The 19,758-nt window shown below is 36.8% G+C and overlaps 1 protein-coding gene across 6 annotated transcripts in view; it reads left to right on the plus strand.

The window, feature by feature from the left end:
* NRXN3 (neurexin 3) overlaps positions 1–19,758 on the plus strand; it is a 1,579,386-nt gene that overhangs the window by 563,238 nt on the left and 996,390 nt on the right. The gene's annotated exons all lie outside the window — the stretch shown is intronic.

Below are 19,758 nucleotides of genomic sequence, written 5' to 3' on the forward strand. Positions count from 1 at the left end.
TTTGAGGAGGGTGAGCCAAGCAATTCTTTTGGTAATAATTCAGCATTGTAACCAAAGCCTTGATACACATTCTGGCTTTTCTGAGTAAAGAATGGCAGACAATTATTTTTACCTTCTCCCATTCAAATATTTACTTCTTGAAGAAGACTCTTAATGAGGAACAGGCTGGCTACTGCTCACGTATTTCTTCCTCTGTCTCAAAAATGCATGTTAACTGGAGTCATGAAGTAAGGGAAGAGGAAAAGAAAGAGGAAGGATGAACATGAGGGAAAGAATAGACCCAGATGATAAAAGGAAGAAAGGCAAAATAGACTTTGAATCCAATAGCCTGTTATATTAATTAAGACAATTAAAAACTATTAAGCAACTAGAATAATTTATCATGGTAATTAGCTACCGCAGGCAATCCCAACATTTCAATAGCTCAACAAAAAGGGTTTCATTCTTTTTCAGGCAAAGACCAGGGCCAGCTGGGTAGCTCTCCTGATCAGCTCTCTTCAAAGAAGTAATTCAGGCACTTCTGGTTGTATCCAAGGAGAAGAGAGCAAGCTTGGATAGTTCCACAGTACATTTTATTGCCTTGCCTGAAAAGGCCATATATCACTTCTGCCCATGTTTCGTTAGACATGGTTCTGTCTTGAATGCAAAGGAAGCTAGGGAATATAGCCTTCCTGTGGACCAGACCAGGAAGGCAAAATTGGATTGATTGAGCAACTAACATACCTAATTCCAAGTATTATCTCCTCATTTTTTGCTTCTTTCCTTGCTAGGGTTTTTCTGTACCAATAGATTCAGAAAAAAAAAATTTACATTTCATTTACTTGTTTATTCCATCCTTTAAAAAATTTTAAAGGTGTTAGCTGGTTTAACAATCTTTCTTGGGAGATGTATTATCAATATGACAAACTAATAAAGCCCAAATCCACTTCCTGGGTGGCAAATGTTCCATATAAATTAACAACAACAACAACAACAAAAAGAAATGTAAAAAAAATGATATAAACAACAACCTCCTAAAGTAAGGTAGCTTCTTCTTGTCTTGGCATCACTTTCAGCTAATTTAAGCCAGAAATTTCTCATGATATTTATATCATTATAAGTCTAATTGAAATATTCTTTTTCTCCAAAGTCTGACATTTTCTCTTTCTTTGAGTAACTTTATTGAGGTATACTTTCTATACCACAAAATTCACCCATTGTAAGCCTACAAAGCAGTTTTTTTAAATTAAATTTCTAAAGTTGTCCAGGTATCACCACAGTCACATTTTAGGGCTTTTCCACCACCCCTTCTCTCCTTTCGCAGTTAATTCATGAACATACCCATAGCTCTAGACAATTTTTGATCTGCTTTCCTCATAAATTTGCCTTTCTGGACATTTCATATAAATGGAATCATATAGAATGTAGGCCATTCGTGTCTGACTTCCTAATTTTATAGCCTATTTATGGAAAACTTTTTCCTTTTGCATTAGTTTCCTGAAGGAAATAAAATGTAAGCTGAGTATGAGGGTGGAGAACCTTATCCCAGGTTGAATCTGGCATCTTCTGGCTTCAGAGACTTATTAGCAGAACAGAGAACCTAACTAATTATTTGATCAGGATATCAAGAGCTGCTTTTTGTGCTCTCTCCATACTTTATCTTGCATTTAATTCCATATATTCCATCTAATCAGCCATGAAGAGTCATCATAAGACAAGTTCTTGAATCCTTTCTCTTGGGAAGACAACGAGTCTTCTCTAGGACACAGAGGCCAGCAGATTTTCTAAGCCTGATAAAAGATTTTCTATTCAGAGTCCCCCAAATAAGCATTGAGAGGAAACGCACACTGGAAATATATGTTCCCAACTTTAATCACCATATAGAAAGAGTTTAACTATTTAAATCTATGTTTAGGTAAAGAGCAAAGATTGGATTTTGGAAATCAATTTTGCCTTCTTATGATAAGTCTTTAACATGCAAAAGAAGTTAATTTTGGTGAAAGCATCAGCAAAAGAATACAGAGTGCCCACTAGATACACAGGGATTGAATAGGAACAAACCAAAACATGAGTTCTTCAAACTAATCTAAAAGTCTATACCTTTAGAGGTATTGACCTTTAAAGTGTTGTGGCTACGTACCAAGGGCAATGTAGAGTCACAAAGTAAAAGTGGTACATTTTCTCAAAGTTAATTTTAATTGTTGATTTGGTGTAAAAACCTTGAATTGAAAGCAAAGTGATATATTATGCAGAAGAATGCAAAGAAACATGCGTCTTATTTAATCTTATTTAATATATGTCTTATTCCTATTTTTTTCCTAAAACATAAAGAATTCAAAGATATATCATTTTTATTGTATATCTTCTCTATTCCATTCCTGGCATTATTCACACCTGGGTGGAAAAGTTAGAGAAGACTAGACAACTAAATTAGGAGAAATAACAGGTACAGCTGACTAGAGTTTCTAAACCCATCTTCTCATAGACATTATATCAGAATTCAAATTCAGCCTGTTATAGAATCTCAAGTTGTCTCTAATAGATGTGCAGATTCCATATCTTACACAATTGTTCACTGTAAGAGTACAAGAAATAAGATTGATTCGCAGCCTGAGTATGAGAGGAAGAGGGTTTTACCTCTGAGCTTTGTCTCCAGCTGCCATTTCAGTAGTCGTCATAGTTTTGCTCAAGTGTCAAAACAACTTTTTTTTCCCTTTAAAGGACATAGTGAATTAAGCTTTAACCAAGTTTGGAATGCCCATCACTTGGAAAGTCAGTGAGGTAAAATTCTGAATGACGTCGTATGTTTTTTTTTTTTTTCCTTGCTCTACTGCCTCAAAATATTGTTCATTCAGGGAAATGGCTATTTCCAAGGATTTGTGAGACCCTCTTTCTAATGGAAAGAAGAACCTGAAAAAGAAGACCATCTTCTAGCATGAAAAGAAAATAACTGGACCTGATAGAGGACAGTGATCTTGAGAAGAAAGCCTTTTCCTCTTGGCTTTGTTGACTGGCCCTTCCTTCAGTAACTAATCCACCTCCATTATGATGGTTTCCAAGAAGCAGAAACAATTTTCTAATCAGCTTTTCTGCCTTTCTCCCTTTCTTACCTTCACTTTTCTTTCCCCATAATACCTAATCTTACTACACCTGCTTCCCAAATCTTGCAAGAATACCGCACTGTGAACTCTTCTCAGGCTGTTATCACTAAACATTTATTAGAGAGTGGGCAAATCAAAGTTTTTTGAATCAGGGACATTGACGGGTTTGACTTCCTTGACAGAGATATTTCAAAATATGTAGTCAGGGAATTTCCAATTTAGAATTGACTTTAAAAATTGCAAAAGAGCAACAGAGTTGGCAGTCATCATGGTGGTTTGAACTCCAGGGTGACCTGGAGTACTGCTAAAGAAAACAGGGCTGCCTTCTGGAGAAGTTCTGGAGAAAATCACCCATTCCTACAGTTTCAGTTCCATGAGGCTGGCGATACCTAAGAAGCATGCGGTACTGAAAACAGGTACGAACTTCTTGATCTCTTGGGTGTTTGGTCAAATGAAAGTCTATAAAATGGTTTGTTGTCATTTCCCTTGTCTCACTGTGATTCTGTCCCCTGATTTCCTAGCCTCCACTTCATTCCAACCCCTTTCGTTGTGTGCGGTATGAATGAATGCAGTTAACTCATATTAATTAAATATGAGTATTAAATGAATATAGTAAACACAGATTACTGAATACCAGTGTGCCCTTTCTTTTTGGTCTTTTTCAAAGACCAGTTCCTCTTCATGCAGCCATTTCTTCAATTTTTTTTAGAAAGGGGTATGTATATCACATGGAAATTATGAGGAAATGGTGAGTTTTGTGTATATGCCTGATTATTTAGGTATATGTAGACCTATCCCCACCCCTTGCTTTGAACTTGAAGCTTTACTGATTTATCTTTGATAAGGTTAAGTTTTTTTCTTCTTAACATAGAGAAAATAAATAGAATGCCATTCAAAAATATACTGCTCTTAAAACACTGAAATGCCATAATGTACTTATTTGTGTCAGGAAACAGCTTTTATCATCTTATCCACTTCCGGAAGACGCTGTTATCTTTGAATCATAGAGTTGCACAATAATATAAGAGCTGCATGAAAATAACATCATCAGGATATGGTATCTCCAAATTATACCTCTGAAGGCTTCTAGCATTTGCTAAATAATCCTTCTGGTGCATCTGCTTGCCTAGCACCTGTTTTCTGCCATTTGCCTTAGTTTCTCTGCCTTTGGATTCCAAGAAGATTCAATGCCAGTATTTTGGCAAAGTCAACAGGGTGTGTGGGTGGTTCTTGCTTAATTTAGGTGTAGCTTGGTGAACTGCAGTTCATTTTACCAGACTTCGGGCATTCTTCTCTTTTACTGTCTTCTCTATAGTGCCAGAATAAGTGGTATCATGTTTAGTCCTGATTTATCCAGAAATCCCAGAGCTGAATTGTTTAGCTCATCCCTTTAACGTCACAAGACTCACCTCAGGTCAGCCAGGAAGGCTGACGTCTTCATTATGCAATGTCTTCTGGGAAGGAAACTGTAGAACCTCTTTTGTATCCATTCTGAGATGTGCATCACCATTGCTGTCAGCCTGACCATACCACTTCTCGTCATAGAGTTTTGGTGGAGATGGAAACATCATTTACATATAGTATGTATTATTATCTATACAACTATCAACATCATACCTGAGACTTTCTATTTCTATACCAAAAGATTAGGCTGTACTTCAACTTTTATCAAAACTTGAATTTTAAAAGATAACTTTCTCTTTGGATTGTTTTATATTTCTTGTAACATATATAATGCCTCCCATGTAAATTTATTAATAGTATCAATAATATATTATTACTAAACTCAATAAATATGAATTCAGATGGGTTTTTTAAAAATAGTTTAAAAATTGTACAGGGAACAAAAGGCAACGTTGCAAAATTTCTCTCTCTTATCCCAAATTCTAGTTCCCAAATTCTCTTTCTCAGAAGTAACAAAATTATCAGTTTTTAAACAATCTTTCAGAGGTAATCTGTGAGTATAAAACATGCAGTTAAAACCAGATTTTCTTGCTCTTATTTTTCTTCCTTTTCCTTCTTGATAAAATGTGACATCTTCTGAGTCCCACCTTTTCTTCACAGAATGTCTTAGGGACTATTCTATATAAGAATATAAAGATTTACTTTATTCTTTTTAATGGCCACATAATATGATGTTTTATAGAGCTATTATATTTGATTAAATCAGCCCCCACTGATACACATTTAGATTTTTGTCAATATCTTACTACTACTCTAAGTAATAATATATATGTTTTTGTTCATCAGTCTTTATATTCATATACAGCAGTATCTATTGGTTGAATCCCTGAAGGTAGAATTGTGGGGTCAGCAGGTATGTGCATTACAAATATTGATAGATTTGCCAAATTGCATTCCCAAGAGGTTATACAGATTTACCTTCCTACCGTCAATACAGGAATGTTTGTTTTTCTTCACCTTTGCCAAACACATGGTATTAGCAAACGTTTTATTCATTTTCTCCGGTTAGCTTTTCAAACTGTTGCTGACACGTATTTAACCAAGACCCCAGTACCACTCAAAGATCCTTCCCTTCCATCCTTCCGTTTCTTCAGATATATGTAGGGACCATTGTCATTCAGAATTTCAGGGACTGCTTAGACCAGAAATTGTTTCATAGAAATTTACCATAGCAGCATTTGCTAATATTGTAAATCTTTTTTTAGTGAACAGGGGTGTTGTAAAAAAAAATAATTGGCAGGATATTATAGTAATTTTATGTTATTTTCTTCCCATATTCCTATTTATCTGTGTTGGAATCCCAGCAGAGAGAGGCATTAAAGTGCAGTTACAAAGACCAAGAAGGACTTTGGAGCCAAATAACCTGAGTTCAGCCCTTTCTACACCACTAATGAGCTGTGTGTCTGTGGACAACTTACTTTAACTCCCAGTTTCCTCAATCCTAAAATGGGCATAATTATACTACCTCTTTTTGAGAAAGAGCAGAAGCTAGAATATAACATATATGCTAAATGTGTGGGGGTGATGATGACTAGTGCTATCAGTGTAATGCAATTAAAAAGATGAACTTTTGAGAACTCTTCTTATTCAAGAATTGGTACCTGTATATTCTGAAAACTATTCTTGGTAGCTTAATAGATGCCTGTAAAATGAGCATCCTTACTTTCTCCATCTATTACTCAGGGTGATAATAAACTCTTTTGAAGGCTATCAGAGTTACATTGGATTCTGCACCAATAACATGAGTAATCCTGTTAATGAGACCATCATGTCTTTTTTTGTTGTTCCCTCGGTACATTATGATAAACAAATACTTGATGTTAACCCAGAACTAATGAAAAGATTTGGCTTCATGAGTTCTTCTGGGTTGGTTTTGCGGACCCTGATGTCATTTTAATAAAAGCTTAATAATGTTCTAAAATGAAAATATTATCTTTAAAATGCAGAGATATGATTCCATGGTATCTTATTTGTGACTTTAATATCTTCTAATATCAATTTTGTATAATCTAAACAGAAACTAAAATAAAGTCACAGAACTAAGAGTTTTTGCAGCAAGGATACAGATTTCTTGCTAAGAACATTACTGTCTGGCTTCCTTGGCTCATTTCTTTTTTGGCTTTAGAAGTTGTCAAGTTCATTCAGACCATTGTTAGAAGGGAGACTTTTTTCACCAAGAGAGTCACCTTCTTCTCACGAGATCTTGTATTTTAGTTTCAACCAGTTTGTTGAAACCATAGCAAAGTCAGTATGTTAAGAGATTCATGCAGATGCCACAGCCACACAAAGGCTTGTGGTTCATCTTACCAGATCCATACATGATGCCCAGAGAAGTAGAAAATTAATGACCATATAGTGGTTAAAACTATAATACATTTCATCCCCAACTTCTGGGAATTTCCTTCAAGAGTAGGTTAGAAGAGGCACAAGCAGAGGAAAAAACTTCTCCTTCAGTGGCTTTAGCTCTAAGGCCACTTTGTCTGTGATTTCAGACTGAACCCTGGAATGCAAATCTCTCACTTTTTGGTTTGCTTCTCTTGTGTACAGGGAGCTCCTGGTAGGGAAATATCCATCTGGATTTTAGAAAGGATAAAGGATTGGGATAGAAGAGTAGACAGAAGTGAGATTCTGAAGCATTAAATTATAAATGAGTGGCTTCCCAAGGAGAGTGTGTTTTGCCTCAACAAAGGAAGAAGCAGAGGAAATAGCAAAGGAGATGGAAAAAAAACAGGCAAGTTAAAAATACACAACCTCTTTCCAAATGAGACAGGTTGTGGGGTGGGGGGATGCACTGGAGGTTTGGGATGGAAATGCTATAAAATTTGGTCGTGATGATCATTATACAACTATAAATGTAATAAAATTCATTGAGTAATCAAAAATAAAATTAAAAAAAGAATTTTGGCAAATGTGTATAGTCACATAATCACTATCATGATCAAATTTAGAACTGTTTTATTACCCTTGTCCCTTTTTTGTCAACTCCTGCCTTAGGGCAGTTATAGCCGCTAATGTATTTCATGATTCTATAGTTATTTAGCTTGAGAAAGTTGTATCAGTAGAATCATATAATATGTTGCCTTTGAGTCTGGCTTTTTTTTTTTTTTCCTGAAGCATAAGACATTTATGATCTATCCATGTTAGAAATCCTTTTCTTTATATTGCTGAATATTATCCCATTATATGGATGCATCTGGGTTCATTTATTCATTCCCCAGTTGAGGAACATTTGAATATTTTCCAGGTTGAAGTGATTACCAATAACCCGCTATTCAAATAATGTCTAAGTTTTTGTGTAAATATAGATTTTCATTTCACTTGGTTAAATACCAAGAAGTGGGTTTGGTGAGTTGTATGCTAAAGTGTATGTTTATAAGGAATTTCCAAACTTTTATCCAATATTGCTGTAATGTTTTACATTTCTATCAGCAATGAATGAGAATTCCAGATTTTGGACAATCTCTGTAATCTTCAGTAGTCAATCCTTATTTTACATCTTCTGATAGGTGTATAGTAAAATCTTATTGTGCTTTTAGTTTGCATCAATCACTAAGAACGTTGGACATAAAAAAAAATACATGACCTCACAAAGTATACAGACATAAGTGAAGTTGATAGAGTTATTGAATTCTGGGAATGATTGCTAAATAAAGGAGTAAAATCTCTTAATTTCCTAAAAATAATCAAATACCTTGCCAATTTAGGAATGATCTATTGTGAACTGTCAGGCAAGAGCAACAGCATATAGACTCCTAGAACTATTTACCAATCATGGTTCAAGCCATTATACTTATTTGTGTTAAATTAGTGTATATGGTTTGGAGATATGTACATACATAGAGTGATAAATTATGTAAGCACAGCCTAGATTTTTACGCTGATGTCTGGCCACTGCAGGATTTTCATGACCTGAAGCAGCCTTGGATATACTCAAAATATAATTAAGTCACTGAGGTAATGAATTGCACCCATTCCTCTACTTTATTATTTATACAAGTACTCTTAGGAATCAATAAAGAGATACAAGCCTAAAAAAATGTAAACTACAAGTTTTTGTGTTGTCATTTGAAAGGAAGAATATTAAAGAATGAATTTGTTCTCTTCTCCCTAATAATCAGAAAGACTAAATATTACTTTCTCTGTAAAGCAAGGGATTTCAGACAAAATGAAGGTTTTCATTAAATTCAATTTGGCTAGGTTTTGGTAGTCAGAAGAATTTCATAAAGGAAGATGAATGCAAATCAGTAAATATTACATGTTGTTACTCTTCATTTACTTATTCAGTAAATATTTACTAAGAGTTAACTGGGCTGGAGGTGTCAATGTCAGTTTTAGAGATTTATACTGTATATTTCCAAGGAAAATGGAGAAGAAATCCTGATAGACTAGGCACACACCCACCCCTACCCATTTTCTTTTTCACTTAGAGAAATTGAAACTCAGTTATTAAGGTATTTAAAATCTAGATGAGTTTCTCATAGATTTTATTCAGTGATGGTTCATTTCAATATTCCACTCAACAAAATAATTTCTTTTTTCTTTTCTTTTTTTTTGGGGGGGGGGGATCTATTTAGGGCCACTCCAGCGGCATGAGGAAGTTCCCAGGCTAGGGGTCGAATCTGAGCTATAGCTGCTGGCCTACGCCACAGCAATGGGGGATCCAAGCTGCGTCTGCGACCTACACCATAGCTCATGGCAACACTAGATCCTTAACCCACTGAGTGGAGCCAGGGATCAAACCGTGTCTTCATGGGTACTAGTTGGATTTTTTAACCACTGAGCCACAATGGGAACTCCAGTTTCTTTTTTTCCTTGTTGGGGAATACATACCTGAGCACTGTTGAGGCCCTGGATACTGGTGTACTTAACCAAGTTTTTTACCTTTTGCTTTTTTCTTTTGGCTGACCTCCTTCATGTGACAACCTGCTTAGCGTCACATAAGCTGTCAGCAGCCAATGTTTCAGGCACTGTAATTTTGAGTATACATGTTGTTTCTGTCTTTCCTTTTACTTTTTGAAAATGTCTTTTTATACTCTGATCCATTTTATTTGTCTAATTGCCATGGTAAGATGTACAAGGTAACAAGTTCAATAAGTATTAGCATTAGGTCACTTATGATGGAGCATGATAATGTGAGAAAAAAGAATGTATACATGTATGTGCAACTGAGTCACCATGCTGTACAGTAGAAAATTGACAGAACACTGTAAACCAGCTATAAAGGAAAAAAATCATTTTAAAAAAGTATTAGCATTAGGCAGAGTTTACATTTTGAAAACTAGGAAGGATCACTTTATCAATGAGGTGTAAGACATACAGTAACCATTGGCAAGCTGACATTACCAACCAAACTCTTTCTTCTTATTTGCTGACAAGAAAAATGCATCAATGAATATACTTCTCTTTCATTATGGCATATATATATGTGTGTGTGTATACATACATACATACATGCGTGAATGCACACTTACATACAGATACAGACCTGCTGACCTCATATGTTATTTATGCGAAGATCATAATTTGAATTAAGGAATTTCTGGAACAACTAACTACAAAGTGCAAGTCTCCCTATTGATTTAGAGCATCTTGACAAATATAGTTTTTTTTTCAATTTTAGAATAAATTGGAGGGGGGAAAAAACTTAGAGACCAGGGATGTTATTTCTAAAAGAAATGGAGTAATATTCTGGCTATTCTATTGATTAAGTGACTAAAATCACAAGGTGTTCTAACTGGGAGTTTATAGGGAAGTAAATCCTTAAGGAGATGTATAAATTTTCCTTCTGAAATGGAGTTGTTTCAGAGTAAATCTGATTTTATAATATTCGTATATGAAACAGTTTTGCTGTCATCCCCAAAACCTTTTGGAAGCAAGAGGTGTGGTGTTTAGTTATACTAATCTCAAGGCTTCCTGAATGCCTGACATTATATTCTAATAGAAAAATGTTAAAAAGCATATATGTTCTAAAAGAGAGGCAAAATGTATCCCCTGAAGCAAAGTCTTCAAATGGTTGTGAGCTCAGGATTCCCCCCCCAGAGATATTGACATATTACAAATGGCGAAGCCAAGGCTTATGCATGTGCATCGCATAAAGCCCCAGGGTGATTAGTAGCAGGTGTGAATCTTCATCAGTTTTATTTTCTGATTCTTGTTGAAATGAGCACTACTTGTCACCTAAGTTGTCTTTTGATGATGGTCTAAGACATTATTGACTTCAGAATTAATTTTAAAAATGGTTTGGGCGGGGGGGGGGGGTACTGCTGCAAAAGTACCAAATTAGGAAGGATATCATGTCCTCATCTTTTGGTTGTTGGATAAACAGCATTATGAATAGAGTGAAATTTAGTCCTGAAGAGTAAGAGATGACAGAGAATGAAGCTGGTGTTAACCTACAGGTGGGGCAGGATGAAATCTAAAACAGTAAACAGAGGGAAAAATAAAAAGTAAGAAAATTAGAAATGCTCAAGGTGGACAAAGGAAGGCCTGTCTGTCTCCTCTGAGTGGTTTTCCAGTGGCAGTCTGTCAGGAAGCCCTTTTCCTTCCTTCCCTCCCCAGAACCCGAGGGGAAGGAACTAGCCCACTGACCGAAAGGAGGACATCCATGGGAGTGGGGTGGTGAGGGCAGCAGGAAAAAAAGTCAGGAAAGGAGCCGAAGCGGTCGATGGCAACAACAAATGTGTACAAGCCAGGCAGAGACCAAGAGAAAAGACACACATGAGTATTTGTTGTCAAAAAGCATAAGAGGACTGTGTTTTATTACTCAAGAAAAATCTGGTATCTTTCCAATCTCACAAGGCAAAAGAGAACACAATAGATGGATCAAGATAATATAGTGAAGCCATTGAGCTAGGGGCAGTCTAGAGAAGGCTTGCCATCTCTTTATGAGAATAAATTGATGCTTGAAATTAAAGTCGCACTGTATACATGTCAGTAGATATGTTTAATGTAACTGTTTGAGTCACTATTTGTTATTTACAAACAAACTTCCTCTTTGATAAAGGTTCCAACTTGAAAGAAGAAAAAAAAACTTGCTGATTGTCAGAATTAGAAAAGCTGGGTGTTTTATTACCTTTTTGACTAAGTAGGTGCCCAGGTGCTTATCTACGACTGAGTTTATCCACACACCTACATACCTGTTAGAATGAGAATCTCATGATTGACATTTCAGAGACATGAACATTGAACACTAAAAGAAGGCACAACCCCATTCTTCCCCCTGAGCCCGTTTCCTTCTTTGTTACAGCAAAAATGGATGCTGTTAAGTCCATGTACAAGGAGACTTGCAATAACAATGTTAAAACCTTTGCTATTGTTATAAAACATGATCAGTGTCACAGATGGCTACTAGTTATAGTAAAAATTATGGCCATGATCAAGTGTTTTCTGCATGCCAGGCACTGAGATTAGCAGCTTGCTTGCATGATCTTGTTTAATCATCACCCAGTTTTAATAAGGTAAGTGTTGTTATCCTCATTTTAGAAATGAGACTTCATCGTGTGAAACACCTTGCTTGGCCTCACATTCAGGATATCTGACCCCAAAGCCCTGCTCCTCACCATGGTACATGTTGCCTCTTTTGCTCAGATGCTAAAACATTGATGTTCAAATGAACGTAGCCCACATCTCCAGGACGAGGGCTGGTGATCCCCATTGAAAGAGACTGCGTCTAGTCACTAATAATCCTATTGCTTTAGCTTGTCTTTCAGTAACCTTGACCTTTCTGAAGTCAGGCTTCCTCCGCTCAGCTTATAGGCATGTTAGTGCTCTGTTCTCATAACTAGTCTCTAAGGCACTGCCTAATTTTATGACTGGAAGGTAACTTGGCATTTAGGGATGCATGGAGGATGAATTAGGAATTTCACAAACATAAGGATGGCTAAGAGGAGGGTAGTATTGAAAACATAATGGGTAGTTGCTGAGTCATCCTCCATGTGTCTGGTGCTTAATTGATATTCCCTGTCTTGTGTGTCTAGTTTCAACTAGACCTAGTTCTCTAGTCTCAGCAGATTGCAGTTACCCAAATTCCCCAAGCTCCTGCATCCATGCTCTACAGTATGCGCTGTGGACCATTTTGTATCCCTACAGCCAACTGCTGCTCACCCTTCACGACAGCTTAGGGGTCACCACTCATGCAAAGCCTTCCCTTCTGTCCTAGGTGTGTCAAGGTTTGATCACCTATGAGGTCTCAGAGCACCCTGACTGCACATCTTCCAGAACTCGCATCATATTGGCACTGCTTTATTTGCTTACCTGTTTATCTCCCGAACCAATCTCTGGGTTCCTCACAGTTTGGGAAAATATCCTATTTGTTATTGTATCTTCACGATCTAGCCCAGTGCCAGACATAGGTGGCATTAATGCACCTTCATTGAATTAATAATTTTAAACCTAATGACTTGCCATTTTAGATGACATGAGAAATCTCCATGGATGAACAGATTTCGTAGTAAGAGAAAAATTGTTCCGTAGTTACAAAGAGGGAAATCCCAACAGATCCAATTTAAAAACCATAGATTACCATGGTAAGGATAGTTTTCCAAGTCCTAAAGAAAAATATATTTTTAGAAGTCCTTACTAAACACTACTTTGTTAGAAGGCTAACATTTAATAAGAGGAAATGTGATTTCTAAGTGACCTGATTCTTCTTTTGCCTAAATGATTATTCAAAGAAACATTTAAAGCACAAATTACTTTTGTCTTGTATTGTTCTGTACATGTCAAATTGTGTAGGTTTTATTTTTTTCTCACCCTAGACAGAAATCTGTACTCTTTCCTATATTATTTTTAAAGGCTTCTGTAAGCTTCAAACTGATCCTTAAGAGAATAAAGATTACTCATAGCAAAAAAATAAATAAATAAACAAAAATAAACAGCAGCATCACTTGCAGCACTGCCTGGTGAGAACAAAAGTTTTAGGTTCAGTTACACCTATTCTGCTGCTCATTAGCCCTTGGTCCTGAGGCAGTTCCTCTGAGCCATCATTTGTAGTAATAATAACTCTAACATCAATTGATGAAGGAGAAAAATAACAGAAGCCTCACTCCCAACCATATGATTTCCATCCCAGCATTTAAACAGGCACCAAAAGCCATGGTTGCTCCTGTGGCCCACGTATCTCACAACTTCAACTGGTCATTGATCATTTGAACTTGTAACCGTAAAAACATCAGTTACCCCAGGCCTCCCAGGCACTTGCCTAGCCTTACTTATTTTTCAAAGGGAACTGTCTCTTTTGTAAAATATTTCACAGGAGACAGGACAGGAATCAGTGTTTGAAGAAGCTGAGTGTGCCCAAGATAAATTCCAGGGTTATAATATAGCAGCTGGTATAGAATCTTGTGTGAAATGAATTCAGGGCTTTTTGTTTCACTCCAGCTTAGGTCACATTATTAAGAGTGAGGATCCTTGTCCACCAAAGGTTACAGGGACCCCAGAGAAGTTAAACTGTCCCTGATAAAGTTGAGTGGTACGAGTGACATGCATTTGTGTTTGCCCATGATGAAAAAGATAAGAAACAAAACAAAAGTGGGCCAATATTTAATGAGTATTTATTTTGGGCCAGGTAATATTTTCTATACACACACATATATATATATATGTATAAAATATCCTTTACTCAACAGTTATATGCAGTAGGCAGGACCATCTATGTAATAGAGCCTAGTGCAAAATGAAAATGTGGACCCCTTGCTCAAAAAGCAAGAAAACAGCTTTTCCTTTTCTTTCACAGTCTCTCTCTCTCCACCTGTCATGGTATTTTTCCTTCTTTTTCTAAAATTTAGTTTTCCATCTGATGTGCTCCTGCAAGCATGAGGATACTCTTGGGTGAGGGTGAGTGCAGACCCCCTCAGGCACCCAAGACTCCACCCCATGGCTCTGCCCATGGGGCAGAAGGTAGCAGTTGTTTGCTGGGTCGAGGCAGAAAAGAGGGCGGCCAGGAACTCATCCTGGGGGGAGGGGGAGGAAGACCACGCATGAGCAAAAGCTCCCATTGAACCTCACTTATACCATAGAAATTCAAAGATAAAATTCTTAAGAATTTAAGGCAGCGGCTGCAAAGCATTGCGCGTCAGACCTCCAGGGCCTCGTGTGACTGTACTGGTTGCACGCCTGTTAAGCTGGCCTTGAAAATAGATAATATGATTATCTGAATTTTACAGATGAGGAGACTTCAATTATCAGAAGGTTTGATTTTTGGTGGGATGTTTGTCCAACATTTGATTATTCAACCATACTATGCCTATTATAGACAGCTTGGCTTGTTCTAAATTTTGGTGGGCTTTAGCATTGCATTTCGTAAATTCCTGATGGCTCCTGGATGTCTTTCCTCATGGCCAAGGGCAAATTATGAATCATATTAACTATCCTTTCCAGAGAGGTTTACATAATGACTTACAATGGTGTGTCACATTTTCCTGGCCAATGGAAATGTGCTTTATTTTTCAATGTCAGTGTTTAAGGGGCTGAAGTCATTGGCATAATTTTGTTAGTAAAAATCAGTTCTCCCTGATTGGGTGCATTCCGTAGTTACACACGCCCACATGATGATGTCTTTGCTCCCCTTCCCTAAGGATTATCTTCCTCTGCTGCCCAATTGTGAATGGAAGGTCAAACTGCTAGTCCCTTTTTACTGAACTGCAGCCTTAAAAGCCTAACATACCAGTTTATTCCTCTAGTGGATCATCAGTAACCAGAAAACAGAATTTGGACCTTATCACACTAATGTACTCCTGCTGCAGAAATTCCTTGGACTGAATGAGAAGGAAAAACAGAGAAACCTTCTAGAAATAAATGATTATTCCCCATCTTTGGGAATGATACTGCTCAACACCTTGGTTTCTGATTTGTTATTCTATATTCCCCTTTACCCAATCTAAAGGTGAATCAAGTGAATCCCCTTCAAAGAGAATGGATGGTGAGAAAACCATTGGGTCCCATCAGAGTATTTTAAGGGAAAAGCTCTGTCCTTCCCAACAAATACTACAGAATCTTTGTAACAGAATAGTAGCAAACTGGTTTCGAGTTAATAAGTGAAAGTGAAACACTGGCTGTGGTTGTAAGTGTGCCATGCCAGGCCATGCGGTTTTTCAGTGTCTTTCTGGGAAGAGTAAGTTAGGTAGGCTTCCACTGAGCAGCATTTACTGGTTTGCCTCGCCCCTGTCTTCCATGTGATTTGGGGCACTGCAGTGGGAGCTGCCAGGCTGAACTGTTTGGCTGTCTCAGCCTCATGGCCACTTGTTACTCCAAACAACGTCAGGGGGGAAAAGAACTTCCCTTCAGGCATGTGAGCTTGATTTCCTATAGCAGTCGTATTCTTGGAAGAGCATTTCCACGTGCTTGCTTGCAGTATACTTTGTTCTGTGTAGCAACATGTTTAGTCGTGTCTGATATTATTGTCAGCACCTTTGACAGGACATATTCACTCTCCTGGGAGGAGTAATGTCCTTCCTCTCAAATAGTTTTGTACCAGAAAACTGATTTACTTGGGTCCTCTGTATCCAGACTGATGGTTTATGTCAGAGTTTCCTGCAGGCAGCAAGTGCTTATTGATGAGGGTTTCATCGCTTTTTTTATGTGACTCTAAGTTGGTTTAGCTTTCCCTTCTAAAGTACCACTTAACTTATAGTTCAGTGATTATTGATCTGTGTGCTATCAGTGAGTATTGCTGTTGATGGCAAGTTACCTGTTTTAAACTCAACTCCCTTTTGGAGAGAATCTTGCTTCAACTAAAAATAATAAATGCTCAAATATTTATCTCACACGTGAGAGTTATTGGCATTGAGTAAACTTCATCTCTGAACATTTACATCAAGAATTGGAGGCTTGATGGTCTATTCTCAAAGGTCTAGGCAGACTTTTTCTATAAATGGCCAGATAGTAAATATGGTAGTCTTCTAAGCCATATATCTCTGTCATAACAACTCAATTCTCTGTTACAACTCAGTTTTACCTCTGTATTACAAAGGCTGCCATAGATGATATGTAAGCTAATAGGCAGTACTGATTTCTAGTAAAACTTTATTTACTAAAAAAAAAGAGGCAGTAGGCCAGATTTGGCCCAAGGACCATAGTTTGCCAATCCCCAGACTAGGACCAAAAGAGTGGTACACTTGCAGAAACTAGGTTTCGAAGTAGACTAAACTATCTGGGATTCCAAGCAATAAGGCAAATAGTAGTTGAGCAACTATTCACGTAAAACGTGTTTTTTAATTCTAGATGCTGGTAATGCAGTGCTACACAAGACTGATGCTGTCTAAAGAGGTTTGCATTCTGTTTGATTTGGTTGTGAACATACAAATACCTAAATGAGTTCAGATAATGCCAAATGCAATTATATAAGATAAAGTATATGCTTCGAGGTGGGAGGAAGTATAGCTTTAGAAAAGATAGGACTATCTTGAAAGCTTTTCTGAGAAAATGGTATTTGAGCTTGGGACATTTGAAACTTGAATGATGAGAAGGATTCAGTCTGATGAAAGAACATTCTGTGCAGAGGTATTCTCTAAAGTCAAGGGCTTATGGAGGAATCTATCTGGTGTTTGAGGAAGAGGAAAGCATCATTATGGTTAAACTGTGGCAAGTGGGGTAGAGGAAGAAGGACTATTTGTCTTTATCTTAAACTGTCCCCATTAGACTGACCTGTAATCACAGTTTCAAGTTAAGGGACTCACTTTGTGTTTCACAGTCATCATTTGTTTTATTCTTGTTTATTCCCACTGGCTTGCTTCTAATTTAATAACTGTGGTTTCGATTTTTTTAAAATTAGACTTTGGCAACAGATACTTTAAAGTCTAATTAAAAAAAAAAAACTGAATCCACAGTTACTAAATTAGAAGCAGGCCAGTGCTTCAGTTGAGAAATAGTTAAATCAGCGTTGGAACCATGTTTAAAGAAATAGTGAGGCCAGAAAATTAAAGGTAAGACTTGTGGAGAAGGCCATGCATCAGATCCCACAGGTCTAATCATTTGAGCCATCAGTATAGAGGATTTCACAGTGCTCAGTGATCTTTGATTGCTTAATTAGGTAAAACAGCTCAACCATTGGTAGTTCCAATACCGATGCCTAGCTATTCCAAACTCACCAGTTGATTGGAGATTGTAGACTGGGGGAAAAAAACCTCATCTTACCTAAAATAATCACATCAGTTTGTTTCACAGAAAATTTTGCATGGGTCTTGTACTATATGGTAATTTTATGAAACTTTGGAAAAAATATTTTTAATCCATTTTTTTATGGGGGCTGTGAAAACACTTAGCTAAGGAGAATTGCTTGTATCTAAATGGTATTCCTTAAGTTAATTTGACTCGAAAATCATGTCCTTTGCCTCAATTAAATAGAATTTAAGGAAATGGTTCTAAAAGAATTAAGAGCAGCTCAGGGAAGTTAATTAGAGTGTCTGGCCTTGAAAGACAAGTTAGTTTTCTAAGCAATGGTGTTTGATAACAGTGCTTCAGATGAATGCTAAAGAATTGTGTTGTGATAAGAATTCCTAGAAGAGACCAGAACACTATGAGCAGTAACCTATTACAATTTCAGACAGCCAGAGGAAGAAGTCATTCTGAATTAATGAAATCCAATATTATGGGTTTTTTAAAGAAATAAAATTGCTTTCCAAAACGTACAGTTACTAGACCAAAATGTATGTATGTGTATATGTTTTGTGTACCTTCATCCTAATAAATGATCTTCAGGAATATATAAACCTGACTTATAAATCTCATTTTTATTGATTAAAATATATCTCCAAAGTTGTTTGTAATATGCTTAAAATTATTTTTGTTAGAAGGCAAATAAGGCTTAGCAAAATTGGTTTGATATTTTAGTTTTACCTACCTATTCTTTTTTTGTTTGTTTTCCTTTTTTTTAAATTCCTTTTTTTTTCTTTTTTTTTTAATTGTTATTTCCCCAACACAATTTTTTTTCCCACTGTACAGCTACCTTTATGGCTACTATAAAGGTACATATCAGTCTAGGTTCTTTTGCAAATTCTAAATTTGTGCTTAATTCTGAATCAGTAAATCTTATTGAAGGTAGAAGTCTAAACGCAGCATCTCTGCTAACATCCTATAGGACTTCCAAAAGTTAATTGGTCAGGAGAATGAAAGTCAGAGATTGTATTTTGTAACATGGGGTATTTTTTTCTACCTTATCTTAGCACAAGATGTTATAGGATTAAAAAAAATAATTTAAATCAAGATGACACACTTTTCCCTGGTGTTTCACATATATAACTAGGATGATATACATGCTAGGGAGCATTAAAGAAAATTAGTTGACAATAAAATAGTATTTGGAGGTTCCATTAAATTTTTTTTTTCCGTTTTCTATGAGGGTGTAATGTATCTCTTTAAGCTCCTGATCTCTTCTCTGGGAATTGGCAGCAGCAACTGATTTAAAGAGAACATTTTTGAAATATGGATCTTAATCACATCTAGTGCCATATCAACCAGCAGTTTCACTTTATGTGGCATAGTCAACTTCATTAGTCTGACAACGTTGAAATAATTCTATTTTCGTCATCTATGGGAGTTTTATTGAGTATCATCAAATGTTAGCAAATATTTAATGTTTCACATATTTTCACAACCAGGAATCACATGTTGAAGAGTATAGCCTGGTTTGGGAACTTTAATGTAATGAAAAAGCAAGAAATACATATGACATGAAAGTAGAATAAGCTGATAACTTTACAGAGTGGCCTGATACTTTTTATAGAAGATAAGTAGAAATATTATTTTTCATGCTGCCAGGCCAAGAGCATATGACTTACCCTTGTGGCTAAAGCTGGTGATAAGACTTGGACTTTTGGTTTCCAAACTGTAGTATGCAGGTATCAGAAAAATAGGTGAGGCGGAGTTCCCGTCGTGGCGCAGTGGTTAACGAATCCGACTAGGAACCATGAGGTTGCGGGTTCGGTCCCTGACCTTGCTCAGTGGGTTAACGATCCGGCGTTGCCGTGAGCTGTGGTGTAGGTTGCAGACGCGGCTCGGATCCCACGTTGCTGTGGTTCTGGCGTAGGCTGGTGGCTACAGCTCCGTTTGGACCCCTAGCCTGGGAACCTCCATATGCTGCAGGAGCGGCCCAAGAAATAGCAAAAAAAAAAAAAAAAAAAAAGAAAAATAGGTGAGGCAAGCCACATCTCTCACTGCAAATGAATAGGACAAGAACATTTTCTCTTATTTGCAATTTTAGCAGAGTTTTTCATGGGTG

This window comes from Phacochoerus africanus, chromosome 9 (genome assembly GCF_016906955.1).
Source record: "Phacochoerus africanus isolate WHEZ1 chromosome 9, ROS_Pafr_v1, whole genome shotgun sequence".
NCBI lineage: Eukaryota > Metazoa > Chordata > Mammalia > Artiodactyla > Suidae > Phacochoerus > Phacochoerus africanus.